The following is a 13,988-nucleotide window of genomic DNA, read 5'->3' as shown; positions in this document are numbered from 1 at the left end:
ATTGATATATACATTTATATACATACATAGACGTTTAATCCAATAGGTGCAGTAATTACAGAAACAGTCTTGTATGTGGTAATCAGAAACATGAGTATTGCAAAAGAAATCATTTGACCTAGAATATTCCACCACTTCTCCTAAAATTTGAAGACTTGGGGAGCCAGAATGTCTCCATCTTCCTCATTACCCCCTCCTAAACACGTACTCCAGATGGTTTGATAGAATTTACATCAGTGCTTATCTTCATTCTTCTCTACTGGCTTGCATATATACCTAAAACAATATTAAGTGGTGGGTGTACACACCCAGTTAAAAATTTTTTTTTTTAATTTTTTTTTTTCAACGTTTTTTATTTATTTTTGGGACAGAGAGACAGAGCATGAACGGGGGAGGGGCAGAGAGAGAGGGAGACACAGAATCGGAAACAGGCTCCAGGCTCTGAGCCATCAGCCCAGAGCCCGACGCGGGGCTCGAACTCACGGACCGCGAGATCGTGACCTGGCTGAAGTCGGACACTTAACCGACTGCGCCACCCAGGCGCCCCTAAAAATTTTTTTAATGTTTATTTATTTTCGATAGAGACAGAGCACGAGCAGGGAAGGAGCAGAGAGAGGAGACACAGAATCCGAAGCAGGCTCCAGGTTTCAGGCTCTGAGCTGTCAGCACAGAGCCCAATGGGGGCTTGAACCCACAAACTGTGAGATCATGACCTGGGCTTAAGTCGGATGCTTAACCAACTGAGCCTCAGTAAACTCCCCCTTTGAGTTCTCTAAAAGAATTTTGGTGGTGGTGGTGGTGGTGGGGAGGGTGGATCCAGGACATAAGGAGGCAAGCTGTATATGGGCTACACCAAATAAAAAGTTTTTAATTTTTATATAGAAAATATCAATTGTTCCTAAGTCCAACATTTCCAGAAATGTGGAAAAATATAGACAGTTCATCTGTTCGCAGAAGCTCTAACATTATGGGTTTGCTTGGGTGTCCTCCTGTCTTGGTCTAATCCTGCCTCCTGCCTCGAGGCCCTGGGGGAAGGTAAACGAAAAGAAAAGGGAAAAGAAAAAGAAGTGGCAAAGACAAGGAGGAGAGAGGAGGAAAGGAAATGAAGGAATGAGATAAAATTCCAATATCTATGTTGGGAAAAAGTATAAAAAAGGGAAAAGTAACAGCCAAAACAATTCATTGTTTATAATGTCAGTATGAGACATTTATTTTAGAATGTGGATTAACCTTTTAAGTCAGGTGTCACTCCTGGCACCTATCCATGGGCATGAGTGCCCGTTATTAGGAAGATGTGGTCCTGATAACTTGCAAAAGGTGAATGTGAAGGTTATGTCTTTGACTGACAGTTGCAGATTGGTTTGTCTCCAGTAATACTATCCCAGAGTAAAAGACATCTAGCAGCTGTACTTCCTCATTCTGGCTAATCCATTAATGTCACTGACCTCCCCAGGATTTTGTCCCCTCTTACCTTGTGTGTTTATGAATACAGTTTTATTTCTATTACATTTTTAGAACAAACCAGTCATGTTTTCTTTACTTGCTTTTTCCTGGTGTCTCTTGCCCCTCAAAATTCTCAGAAAGCTTTGATAAATTAAATAACTAATAAGGAATACAGCTATATATTACTGGATTTAATTAACTAAATATCAAGTGCATTCAGAATAGAGCCCTAAAACACCAAACATCCATTTACTCCCAATGGCCTAATTTTGTTAAACTTAAAATTAGTTTAGGTATTACAAACCACTGTATTAATAATTTGAAATATCTTTATTTTCAAATTATTTTTAAAATCTTTTATAATTCATAGAAAATAATTGTTATCTTTTAAAAAAACATCAGCAGATTAATTATTGGGCTTTGAAGTATGTAGTATTTAACTAGTGTAAGTTAAAATATCAAGTTAATTATATTCTGTAAGATACAAAATGTTAAATCATACATTGCATATATTTAAATAAATTTTCACTGTTCCTGGGAGGAATTCTATTATTTTTTACATTATTTGGTAGAATTCTTGGGTGATTTTTACTTAAGGGGCAACATAACATACATTAAAAAAGAAGCCTGCTTGAATTCTACAGACATGAATGTAGTGCTTTCAGTGACTTATAACTACTGTTGTTACTTTACTCATTTTGGTCTTTTGGCTTTACCTGCAAACTGGTGATGACAGTATATATTTCATAGGGTTATTAAGAAAGTTAAGAGGGGAAAAAACCTAGCATAGCAGTAGGCACATAGTAGGTACTAAATAAAAAATAGTTGAATATGACTTTTTAGCAAATGATGTAAGAAAACTTTAGCATAGTGGAATTTTCATTCTTATAAAGAAAATCTAAAAATATTTTAGCCACTGAGATGCTACAGTTAATAGGCTGTGACATTAAATAAGTCACCTGACAACTCAGTTTCTTCTAAAGGAAAGTGAGGATAAAAATAGTGCCTAGGGGCACCTGAATGGCTCAGTTGGTTAAGCGTCCTACTTCAGCTCAGGTCATGATCTCGCAGTTCATGAGTTCAAGCCCCACATCGAACTCTGTGCTGACAGCTCAGAGGCTGGAGCCTGCTTCGGATTCTGTGTCTCCCTCTCTCTCTTCCTATCCCCACTCATGCTCTGTCTCTCAAAATAAATGTTAAAAAAATGAAAAAAATAGTGCCTACCTTATAGGGTTATTATAAGGAAGAAAAGAGGCTTATAACCATAAAGTATATGGAATAGGGCCTGACATATGCATAAATAATTATATAAGTTTATATAAGGACTATATTATAAATAAGCATTATGTAATTATACACATATTATATAAGGAGTTATTAAATGAATGGAGTAGAATGAATAGGGTAGAGATTTCACTACTTTTTTCATAAATCCATGATGTAATGAAACTGCTCCTCAATCTAAGATTTTATATTTTGTATTTCTTGATTAAGAATAACTCTGTTTTCTAGACATCTCAATTGCATGGATTTATGATCTGACAGATACTGTTTATCTGGAGCAGGTGCAATTTCTATACTCTTGATTAGAATTTCACTACTTAAAGTACGATCCTGGGGCCAAGAGCGTGACATCATGTAAATTATCACGTCTCACACCAGGACAGCATTTCAACAGGTTCCCAGGTGATTTGAATTTGCTAATCTAAAGTGTACCATGTCACCAATATCCTACTTTTGTAAAAAACAAAGGAATATAAAATTAGAAAGACCCGTAAGAGAGTGGCATTTATTTTTCTTTGGAAGGACATTTCTGTTTGAACAACAGTCTTTTGACTATCGACATAATTTTTTTTCAGTTTTTTTCTGATTAGTATAACAAAATCAATAGTTTATAATTACCAGGAGCCATTTTTAGGTTTTTTAAAATTGTTTTTGTGTTCTATTTTGTTTTTAATGAAGAAGCATACATAGGGAAAATATCTTTTGGGCAGATAAATTTACTTTCATATTTCTGAGGTTGTGTGTAATTGTAGAAATTGTAAGATTGAAGACCGCTGGGAGAAAGAGCTGTCCAAAAGTGAATGAGTGTTCTTTACAACAGAGCCTCTTGAAAGGAAAAAATTATGGTAATATGTTAATAGGTTTGACAGCACTCTTGCCAATTTTGAACCAGAGGTCACTGGTTCTCTGAATGATGGAGCCTACTTGCTTAAGATTTGAAAGGAAGAAGGGTTTATGTTATTTGTCCACGGGAATCACATTCTCCACTGGAATGCTTGGATTCTGAGCCTGTCAAAGCCTAGATATGTGGAGTCAGTATAGCACTTGACTATTTAAAAACATGTGGCATAACATTATGACAAATACTGCCCCTGACCCACATGTAACAAACCTCCTTAGCAGCTATTATGATGTGGGTCCCGCACATCATGACATCATGTAAACCCTGTGCAATTTTGCATTCTGCTGCTGAGGATTCAATGAAGACATTTGTACAGGCCTCACTGATAATCTGACGGCTCCCTTGAATTTGAAGATGTCTCAAACACTTTATTCTTTTTTATTTTCTCTTTAAATAATTTTATTTTAGGGAAAATTCATATTTCAGAAGAAATTTTATTATAGTACACATTGTGCGTTTAAAAATAGGCCAGGTACCTTTTAAAAATCAAATGGTAACATGTTTTCAGGTTAAAGCTTTCAGAGAAGAAGCTTTAAATTGAACTCCTGCCTAATGTAGTTAGGTTGTGGGGGGAGAGGGTCAGAGATACTAAGAATAGCAGTGAGCCACTCCATGTTGTTCTCTATGTTCTCTCCTCTTCCCTGAAGAGTTAGCATCTTGGTACCGTCCCTCTCTCATCTCACCTTGCTGCAAATGAGCACACACAGCCAAGGAGATACACACATGCTCTCTCTCTCTTTCTGTCTCTCGCTCTCTTCAAAACACTCAGGAAAATCAGGGGAGTGGGAGCAGACAATCTTAGAGCTCCCTAAATTATCTAGTAATAAAATTGATATATGCCTAATGTTATATGTACATCTGTATGTAACGTGTAAATGGTACATATAACGTTCTAATTTTCTAATGTAATAAACACAGGCATTGAACTTACATTGGCCTGAGTTAGAATCTTAACTCTTATAAGATGTAACTATGAACATATGATTTACAGCTTTTTGTGCTTCAATTTCATTTCCTTTATCATATTAATTATAGTAGACCTATCAAGTCTATTATGCTAATAAAATTGGAAAAAGCACACTTAAGTGAGATTTGAGATACAGATACATTTGGTGTGTTTGCTTAGGTGATATTCTTTGCCAATGCTCTCCCTAAACCTCTTAAGCACAGATCAATTCTTTCTTTCTTTCTCTTGATTTACATGGTGGCTTGGAATATCTTTATGTTTGTAAAGGAACAAAAAGGACGTTCACTCATAGGATTGATTAAAATATACAAACACATGGTTGGTGGACTGATGGGGCGCTAAGATGTCGGCAAAGAAGTAAGCTTTCATATGATATGGAATGCCACAGACCTATACAGTCACAAGAAATAATTCTCTTATAATGAGCTATACTAAGCCAGAAGGCCAATAGGTCAGAAGGATGTAGAGGTTCCAGTTAAAGGGCTCACACTTGAATCTGGTCTGACCCATCTTGGTGCCACTCTTGTCATCTGGTTTAACATGGCCTATGTGTAAACCAGAAAATTTCTCAGGTTCAAGAATTTTTTGTATAAGACACCTCTTTTGATTTTTTTTTTCTTGTGTGCTATAAAGGTCAAGTGCATTAATGGTAAGGGAAAGCTACTGACAGGGCGTTCCACCCCCCTAGCATTGGCAAATCTGTAGCTTAAATTACAGTTATGGTTGTGGATTTCCAGGTGTGCAGAACCTTTGCTCAGCAGAATCTTAGCTCAGTAGAGATGGCAAGATTTTTCCCACAATAGGTAGGACTAATTTATAAACATAACAAAGACAGTCTTTGGATATTTCCAAAATATTTATTGGAAACTCAAAGGGGCATTTTTCATGGGGCTTGAGTTCCTGCATGACAAGGAATTTGTGGCATTAGATTTAATGGTTACTATGGTACTAATTGTATGCTTATAAGCTAGTAAGAAATGAGGGTACTTATATTTCTTGAATAATGCAGCAAACATAATGCCTAGCATGGCAGATATTTAGCAAGCTGGTTTATCCTCCTTCATGTTGATATTTTATCTTTATAATATCATTAAGAGCAAAACCTTCTTCGATTAAAGCAATTATACTACATATAATAAACTTAATCATAATAAATTCTAGTATTAGAATTTAACAACCACTGTGCTGTAAATTCTAGTTTCCATGCTGGGCAAAATGTGACTATGATGGTCATAAAAATTCCAGATAATAATTTCTTGGTTTGTAGTTAATAAATTGCTTTTTTATTTATTTATTTTGAGAGAGTCAAAGACAGCTCGAGTGGGGAAGGCACAGACAGAGAGGGAGAGAGAGAGAGGATCCCAAGCCGGCTCCACACTACATGCTCAGAGCATGACTGGGGACTTGAACTCACGAAACCACAAGATCATTACCTAAGCCCAAACCAAGAGTGGGATGTTTAACCCACTGAGCCACTCAGGTGCCCCCCCAAAATTGCTTTTTATATACACTGTCTTTTAATATTTTCAACAACTTTGGGTTGAGCATTACATTCTACATTTTATAGATGAGTCTCAGAATTATAGTAAAAAGGAAAAGATATGGAAAACAATTTAAAGAAATAGAAAAATATGTGTTTAGTATATTAATCATCACAGCAGAAAATATATGTATTATGTACTTTCAAAATAAGAGAAGGTAAAAAGTACTACACCTAAAATTAGAAACCTAAATTCTTCTGATTTTTACTTTAGCTTGGTCAAATTTTGTTTTTAAAAGAATTTTCAGGTGTAAATCATGATTTAACAGTGTTTCACACTGTGTCACTGGTATTTCAAATTATTTGCACAGAGGCTGCTGAATGAATGAAAAATTAGTTGAATTGTAATAATAGATGAATGTGTATTCATACTTGTCAAACATATTTTCACTGGGATCAAAGTTAAATGTGATTTTTCTTAATATCTTCATAAGTGAAAAAACTAATATAATCAGTACATATTTATTAGCTGGAAGATGGTGCTAAATCTAGTCAAGTTCTAAAGAAATATAGATAGATCGGAACTTAATGTAGGGAAGCGGTGAAATTAAATTCTATTTGTAACCAAATATGCATCAGTGTGTCTGGAAAATAAAATGAAATTAAGGCCAAACAAATATTTAGTGGACTAGCATACACAAGTTTTTTAATGTAAAGCAATATAAATATGTGTTTGTAATACACGGAAACTAGAACTAATGTGTTTGTCATATCCATAATCTTTATGTAAATAGACATCTATTAATTTTGATGAGTTCATTATGTTTTAGTATTTTGAGACTAAGCCTGAAAACATATCCTATTCTAATACTGGGGGACAAAAAGGATATGGTCCGAAGAGAAGTAACTAAAATAATACATTTATGTAGGCAAATGACTTTGGATATTTGATTTCTTCTTAAATAAGTCAATATGCATTAAGCTAACCACACACTTATTTAGCTAGGGTAGAAAATGGTCGTACATGCTTTTGAAAACAACTGTCGTAACAGAGAAAAATAATCACCATGATACTAAATATTTATCAAGTGACAGATTTTAATTCTTATTGTAGCATGATTTTGATGAACTATTATACTATTTAACTCTTATTTTTAAATATATAATTTAAGTATTTAGAAAAGTTTATTCCAGCAAAATCTATTAATAGTCAATCACCCAATGATTTCCTAAAGTACAATTTGCTATCAAGTTACTTAATGACTTTTCCTAATGAAAACTTTCCACTCATTATTCACTTAGCTCTCTTCATTTGTTTAAATTGATGAAAGTGTACTGGGAAGGGGCTTTTACAACATTTATGTTTATTTTGCACCTAAGCCAGGGATTAGTAAACTTGCTTCTATAAAAGATCAAATAGTATTTTAAAGTCTTTGCAGGCCACAGATTCTCTGTCACAACTCTTAACTCTATCATCATAGTGCAAAAACAGCCATAAACAATAACTAAATGATTGAGGATCGCTGTTTTCCAATAAAATTATTTATGGCTAGATTTGTCACGCAGGCCATGGTTTGCCGACCCCTAATCTAGGCTGTTGTTGGTTCTTAAATAACAATGACCATTTTAAAAAGTCTTTAAGGGGCGCCTGGGTGGCTCAGTTGGTTGAGCATCTGACTTTGGCCCAGGTCATGATCTCACAGTTTGTGAGTTCGAGCCCCGCATTGGGCTCTGTGCTGACAGCTCAGAGCCTGGAGCCTGCTTCAGATTCTGTGTCTCTCTCTCTCTGCCCCATCCCCACTCATGCTCTGTCTCTCTCTGTCTTAAAAATAAATAAAACATTGAAAAAAATTTTTTTAAATAAAAAGTCTTTAAAAATACTTAGATCCCCATTGGTATTAGATACAGGGTATACTAAAATCTACAATGTAACAAGAAAATAATTATCAGAATTTTGTCTAAGATAATCAGACTAGTTATAGCTCTTTGGGGCTGGTTTATTAGAGAGATCAGGGTAGGAAAGGCAAGTCAAACATTAAAATTATGTCAAGTAAGCACCTACTTAATTTTTCTCTCATTATGCTATTTTGTAATGCCAGTATTAAAAGGAAACATGAAGCATTTTTCTTTGGCCACAAGTGGACTGCAGTCTAGTTTGAAGCCTGAACTTCAAAGCTGAGTTAGTATGGAGATAAGTGCTAAAACTCCATAATCCTCGCTCTCAGAAATATTTGTTTTTGAGATGTGTTTTAAGTTATATGCTAGAAAGCTCTACATAATTTTTCTCATTATTTGACATATTTTTATCGCTCTAACAACTGAAGCATTATGGTAGAGAAAGCTGGAGACATTCTATTTAACATTTCTAGAGCAGGCAAGATAAATTTGACCCTTTTATTTTTGTTGAACAACTATATTGCAAGTTCTACATTTGTCTCCAAGAAATACACTAAATTCACAGGATGTGTGAATTTGGATTTAGTAATATAGCAAAGGGTTATGAGAGCAGAAAAAAATGAAAGAAAATCCTGAGAGCAATCCTTCAGTGTATCTAAATCCTGCCCATCCTATAAACCAACATCAAATTCTATATTTTCAAGCTATTTGATTCCATTAGCACAGAATTGAATTAGGAAATAACCTGACACATCTTTCCATGAAAATACCACCATTAGAACCGCTTAATTATTTTATTTGGCATGTGATAAATAGATTAAAATGCGGTGCACACATCTGGATTATTTTTGTTAATTGCTCTTGAATAAATATCAATTATACAACTTTCTCATTTTTCACTTTAATTTCAGTATTACCTCTGTAATCATCAGGGAAACAATAACAATCATAAAAATATACAAAGTGTGTTGGAAGGAAAAAAAAAACCCCAAAATGGTCAATCTAAGCATAATGAGCTGAACTCACTTTTTAACTTCACAATATAACTATTCTCCTAGTTTTTTAAATATATAATTGTATAACCATGTTTAATGATTGTTTATTATTCAATAATTTGGTTATTGCATTACATTTAAGTAATCCCCTATTATTGGTTATTTATGTTGCCTGATTTTTCAGCTAGAGAAGTAATCCTACTATGAGCAGCCTGTATTTTTACAATGCTTGTAATTTATTTTAAAACACTTCTTTATTGTGTTAGTTTCCTATTGCTGATGTAGCAAATTATTATGACTTTAATGACTTAAAACATACGTATTACTTCTGTAGGTTAAAAGTTTGACAAGTCTCAGTGATCTGAAATCAAGGCATTTGCAGGGCTGTGTTCTCTTCTGGGGTCTCTTGCAGAGAATCTGTTTCCTTGATTTGTTTTTCAGCTAGAGGCCATCCACCTTCCTTGGCTTATGGCATCCTTCTTCTATCTTCAAAGTCAGAAACATTGCCTCTTCTCTGACCATTCTTTATAATCAACCATCTCTCTCCATCCTTTTGACCATCTTTCTGTAGTTTTACTTCTCCCTCTCTCAGACCACCTATGGTAGGTTTTTTCCAATTTTAAGGATCCATGTGATTAGATGAGATCCACCTGGATGTTGCAGGATATTCTCATCTCAAGTTCCTTAACCTTCACCCTCTCTACAAAGTCCCTTTTGCCTAATAAGATAGCATACTCATAGGTTCTTGGATTAAGACTTGAACATCTTTGGGGAGCCATTATTCTGCCACCACATTTATATACAGTAAGATAATTATGTATTCATGTTGAAGTCAACATCCATGCTCTAAACAAGAAAGCTCTGAATCAGTGAGCATCTATCAGGAATTCACAGTCTACTGAAGCTTTTTTAATCAGCTTAACATGTAGCCAAAGTAGATTTTTTTTTTTTTTTTTTTTGGCCAGAACTAGTGACTTGTTAAATGCTCATTATAAATATCTAATATTTAACTAGTAAGGGTCAACGTTACTACAAAATAAAGATTCCACTTCTCCTTAATAAAGTTGAACACATATCCCTCACACAAACAAAAATGTGTATATGCATGTTTATGCTTACATATATGTCAGTAAAATGAATGGGTTGAGAACTATAATTGGGCCTTTGTGTTGCAGAGCAGGAAAAATAAGCACCGAAGGAAAAAATGACCCTCATATAATTAGAACACTAATGTATCGTTTTTAGCATAAGAATTTGACTAAAACAATTGAGCAGAAGTGAAAATTACGTTTCTAGTCTTAAGAAGAATTTAAAGGATAGTAAAACCCAATGCTATTCATTTTAAATAAATGGTAATTCAACACTTTCAAAAATAAAACTTTCGGGACTTCTGCTTTTGATTAGGTTATAGCAAGTCACAAGAGACTACTGCTCACACATTGACAATAAGAACAGACTAGATGAGCCATAAAATTATAATTATAGTATTTTTTAAGCCTTAAAATATCTGAGTATACAAAGGGGCCAAAATGTACTAAATTCTTGAAAAAGATGAATCTTTCCAATGGGAGAAGAAAATCATGGCTGTTATCATCTCTGGCAGAATGTCAGAAGGAAAAGTGAATCTGGCAAAATATTTAAAAACTCAACATTGATATGAGGTGTTAAAAGATTAGATTGGAACCCCAAGGGCCTCCAATCCTAAAACAACTTTGCCTCCAACTCTACACTTTCTCATGGGCCATCTCTAGTGCACCAAGGTTGGGGCAGTACTGGGGAATCAAGAGAAATTCATTTCACATTCTGAGTTACACAGGGCTATCATCATATGCAATGCACTAGCCCACTGAAGGCTGGGTTAAATGGAAGACGAAAAGTATAAAGAAGTTTCAGCCACCTAAGAAGCATAGTGGAAAACAGTGATGCATTGAGAAAGCTGGACACTGAGCTCTAGAGCAGGGGTGACAAATGTTTCCTGTAAAGGACCAGAAAGTAAATCATTTAGTCTCTTCACTAAAATAAATTATACATAAAGTTCTTAAGGGTGACAGGGAATGATACTAGATGAATGCCCACATCTCTAGAAATGAATGTGGCACACCAAAAAGGATAAATACAAAATGCATTCATATATATAATATTTAATATGTTTATATCACATGTACAACTTTTATAATGTATAATATGCGTATATGCATGTGTATACATGTATTATGTAATTTATATAAAGAATTTATTATCTAAAAAATAATAAAAATATTGTGGGTTCCTACAATATATAAGCACATATGGGAGAAAATATATCATGAAACATAAAATTGAGCAAAAATGTAAAATCATCCATTTTGGTCAGTCAGTATGATTCTTTACTCAGAAAATCTTTGGAATCTACAAAAATATAACTTCTAATGAATTTAGAAAAGTTGCAAAAAGTTTTACTGGTAAATAAAATAAAAACAAAGTTCTAAAAGTGCCATTTATGATTGCAATAATTTATTAGGTCACCAAAAGTAATAATCATTGAAGAAAAAAATTGATAAATTGACTATCCAAATGTTAATTCATGCTCATCAAAAGACACCATTGGGAAAATTAGTAGGTGAGTGACAGATTAGGAAAAAATTATGTATATTATATATAAAATCACCCACTAGGATGACTACAAAAAAATGACAGGTGATAATAAATGTTAGTGAGGATGTGGGAAAATCACAATCCTCATACACGGCTGGTGGGAATGTAAAATGCTGAGGCTACTTTGGAAAAGGGTCTGGTGGTGCCTCAAAATGTTAAATATAGAGTTTCCGTATGAAGTAACAATTCTACTCCTCAATACATAAATAAGAGAAATGAAAACACACATCTACGTAAAGTCATAATAGCCAAAGAGCAGAAACCATCTGTGAAATAGAAAATATATATATTGGTCTTGGCCTCTGGTTCCTGGCATAGAGTTTCTCAAACTCTTAAATTTTCTATGTGGTAAGAGCAGTACGAGCGTCTTTTGCTCTAATATTTGGTTTTTGACCCTGTTTCTTGATATAGGTCCCCTAAGTCCCTTGGTATTTCCTGGGTGATAGAAATGTCTTTTGTTCTTGGGGCACCTGGGTGGCTCAGTCGGTTGAGTGTCCGACTTCAGTTCAGGGCATGATCTCACAGTTCGTGGGTTCAAGCCCTGCATTGGGCTCCGTGCTGACAGCTCAGAGCCTGGAGCCTGCTTTGGATTCTGTGTGTGTGTGTGTGTCTCTCTCTCTGCCCCTCCCCTGTCCGCACTCTGTCTCTCAAAAAATAAATAAACATTAAAAAATTAAAAAAAAATAAAAGCGTGTCTTTTGTTCTAATAAAGTGACTCCAGGTGGGCTCCTGGCTAGCTCCTGGAAGGGGACCACTCCCCAGGAAGACCAAACCATGATTAAAGACTTGGAAATTTCAGCTCAAACCACCATCCTCTGGGAAAAGGAGAGGAGATGGAGATTGAACTAATGACTGATCACATCTACATGCTGAAAGCTCTGTAAAAGTCCCCAAAGTATGGGGTTTGGAGAGCTTCTGGGTTAGTGAATGCATCAAGGTGCTGGGGTGGGCAGTAGAGGTTCACCTTCACTTTCATGGGGACATAAGCTCTTGTGTTTCGGACACTTCAGGCCTCTCCGTATGTATCCCTTCATCTGGCTGTTCATCTGTACCTTTATCATATCCTTTATCACAGGATATGCCAGTGGACATAGTAAGTTTTCTTGAGCTTTGTGACCTGCTCTAGCAAATTTATTGAACCTAAGGAGGGATCTTGGGAACCCTCAACTTATAGCCAAATGGTCAGAAGCACAAGTGGCAACCTGAATTTTCAATTGTCATCTGAAGTGGTGATGGGGGTGGAACCCTTAACCTATGGAATTTACACTAACTCTGGTTAGTGTCAGAATTGAGTTGAATTGCATAATATCCAGCTGGTGTCACACAGAATTGCTTGCTGTGGGAAAGACCACACATTTGGTGACTAGAGATGAGGTATTCTGAGTATTAAGAATAGAGTAAAGGAAAAAATAACAACAGAATTTTTCCTAAGTAGCACCCAAATGCCCATAACCGTGAATGGATAAGTGAATCATAGTATATCCATACAATGAAATATTATTCAGCATTAAAAAGGAACAAAGTATTAATACATGTTACAACCTGGATGAACCTTGAAAACATTATGCTAATTGAAAGAAACCAGATACAACAGAACAGGATTATTTAATTCCATTAATATAAAATAAACAAATCCCCAAACACAGAAAGTAGATTAGTGATTGTTATGGGCCGGAGGTAGGGAAGGTGAGTGTGAGTGCTAAATGGTATGAGTTTTCTTTTTGGGGTGATAGAAATGTGCTAAAATTAAGCTCTGTGATGATTCACAATGCTGAATATACTTTAAAAAATGTACACTTTAAATGGGTGTCCTCTGTGAATTATATTTCAATAAAGCTGTTTAAGAAAACAAAACAACTTCCTGACTAGTCCACCGTCACCGTAATAAGCCCAACTTTCAAGATCACATTTGGGTTTCCTAGTTCAGAGTCCCGGGAAATCAAACATTCTTCCACTTCTTCTACATTCTCAGCACAGACACAGAAACCAAGACCAGTCTGTTAAAAATTCATCTAATCCATCAGACAATTCAGGGAGAATTTTGTACCTCTGGCTGCCCAGTCAAAGGTACTTCCTGTGAAGAATATTCCTGACAAAGCAGTATAAATAATTAAAAATACACCATGTATTGTTTCCTTTTAGGATGGGGATTTTTCAGGGTTCCTGTGCTTTAAGCACAACCTTGCAGCAGTGTGACAAACAGTAAGGACTGCGTGAGAAGCTCTATGTTTTATGTATCCCACCAGGCCAGATCAAGTCTGGGCAGGTCATTACCAACGGGCTATGAAGCCAGAGGAATCTTTTCCAAATTATCAAGTCTAAAGAACAAGTTTTGATCAATTCTGCAAAAGGAAACACAGCTATTTTTCTATTCTCTCTATAGAAACA

This window comes from Lynx canadensis, chromosome C2, assembly GCF_007474595.2.
Source record: "Lynx canadensis isolate LIC74 chromosome C2, mLynCan4.pri.v2, whole genome shotgun sequence".
Taxonomy (NCBI): Eukaryota; Metazoa; Chordata; class Mammalia; order Carnivora; family Felidae; genus Lynx; species Lynx canadensis.
The sequence above is the reverse complement of the archived record's forward strand: the minus strand, read 5'-3'. Positions refer to the sequence as shown.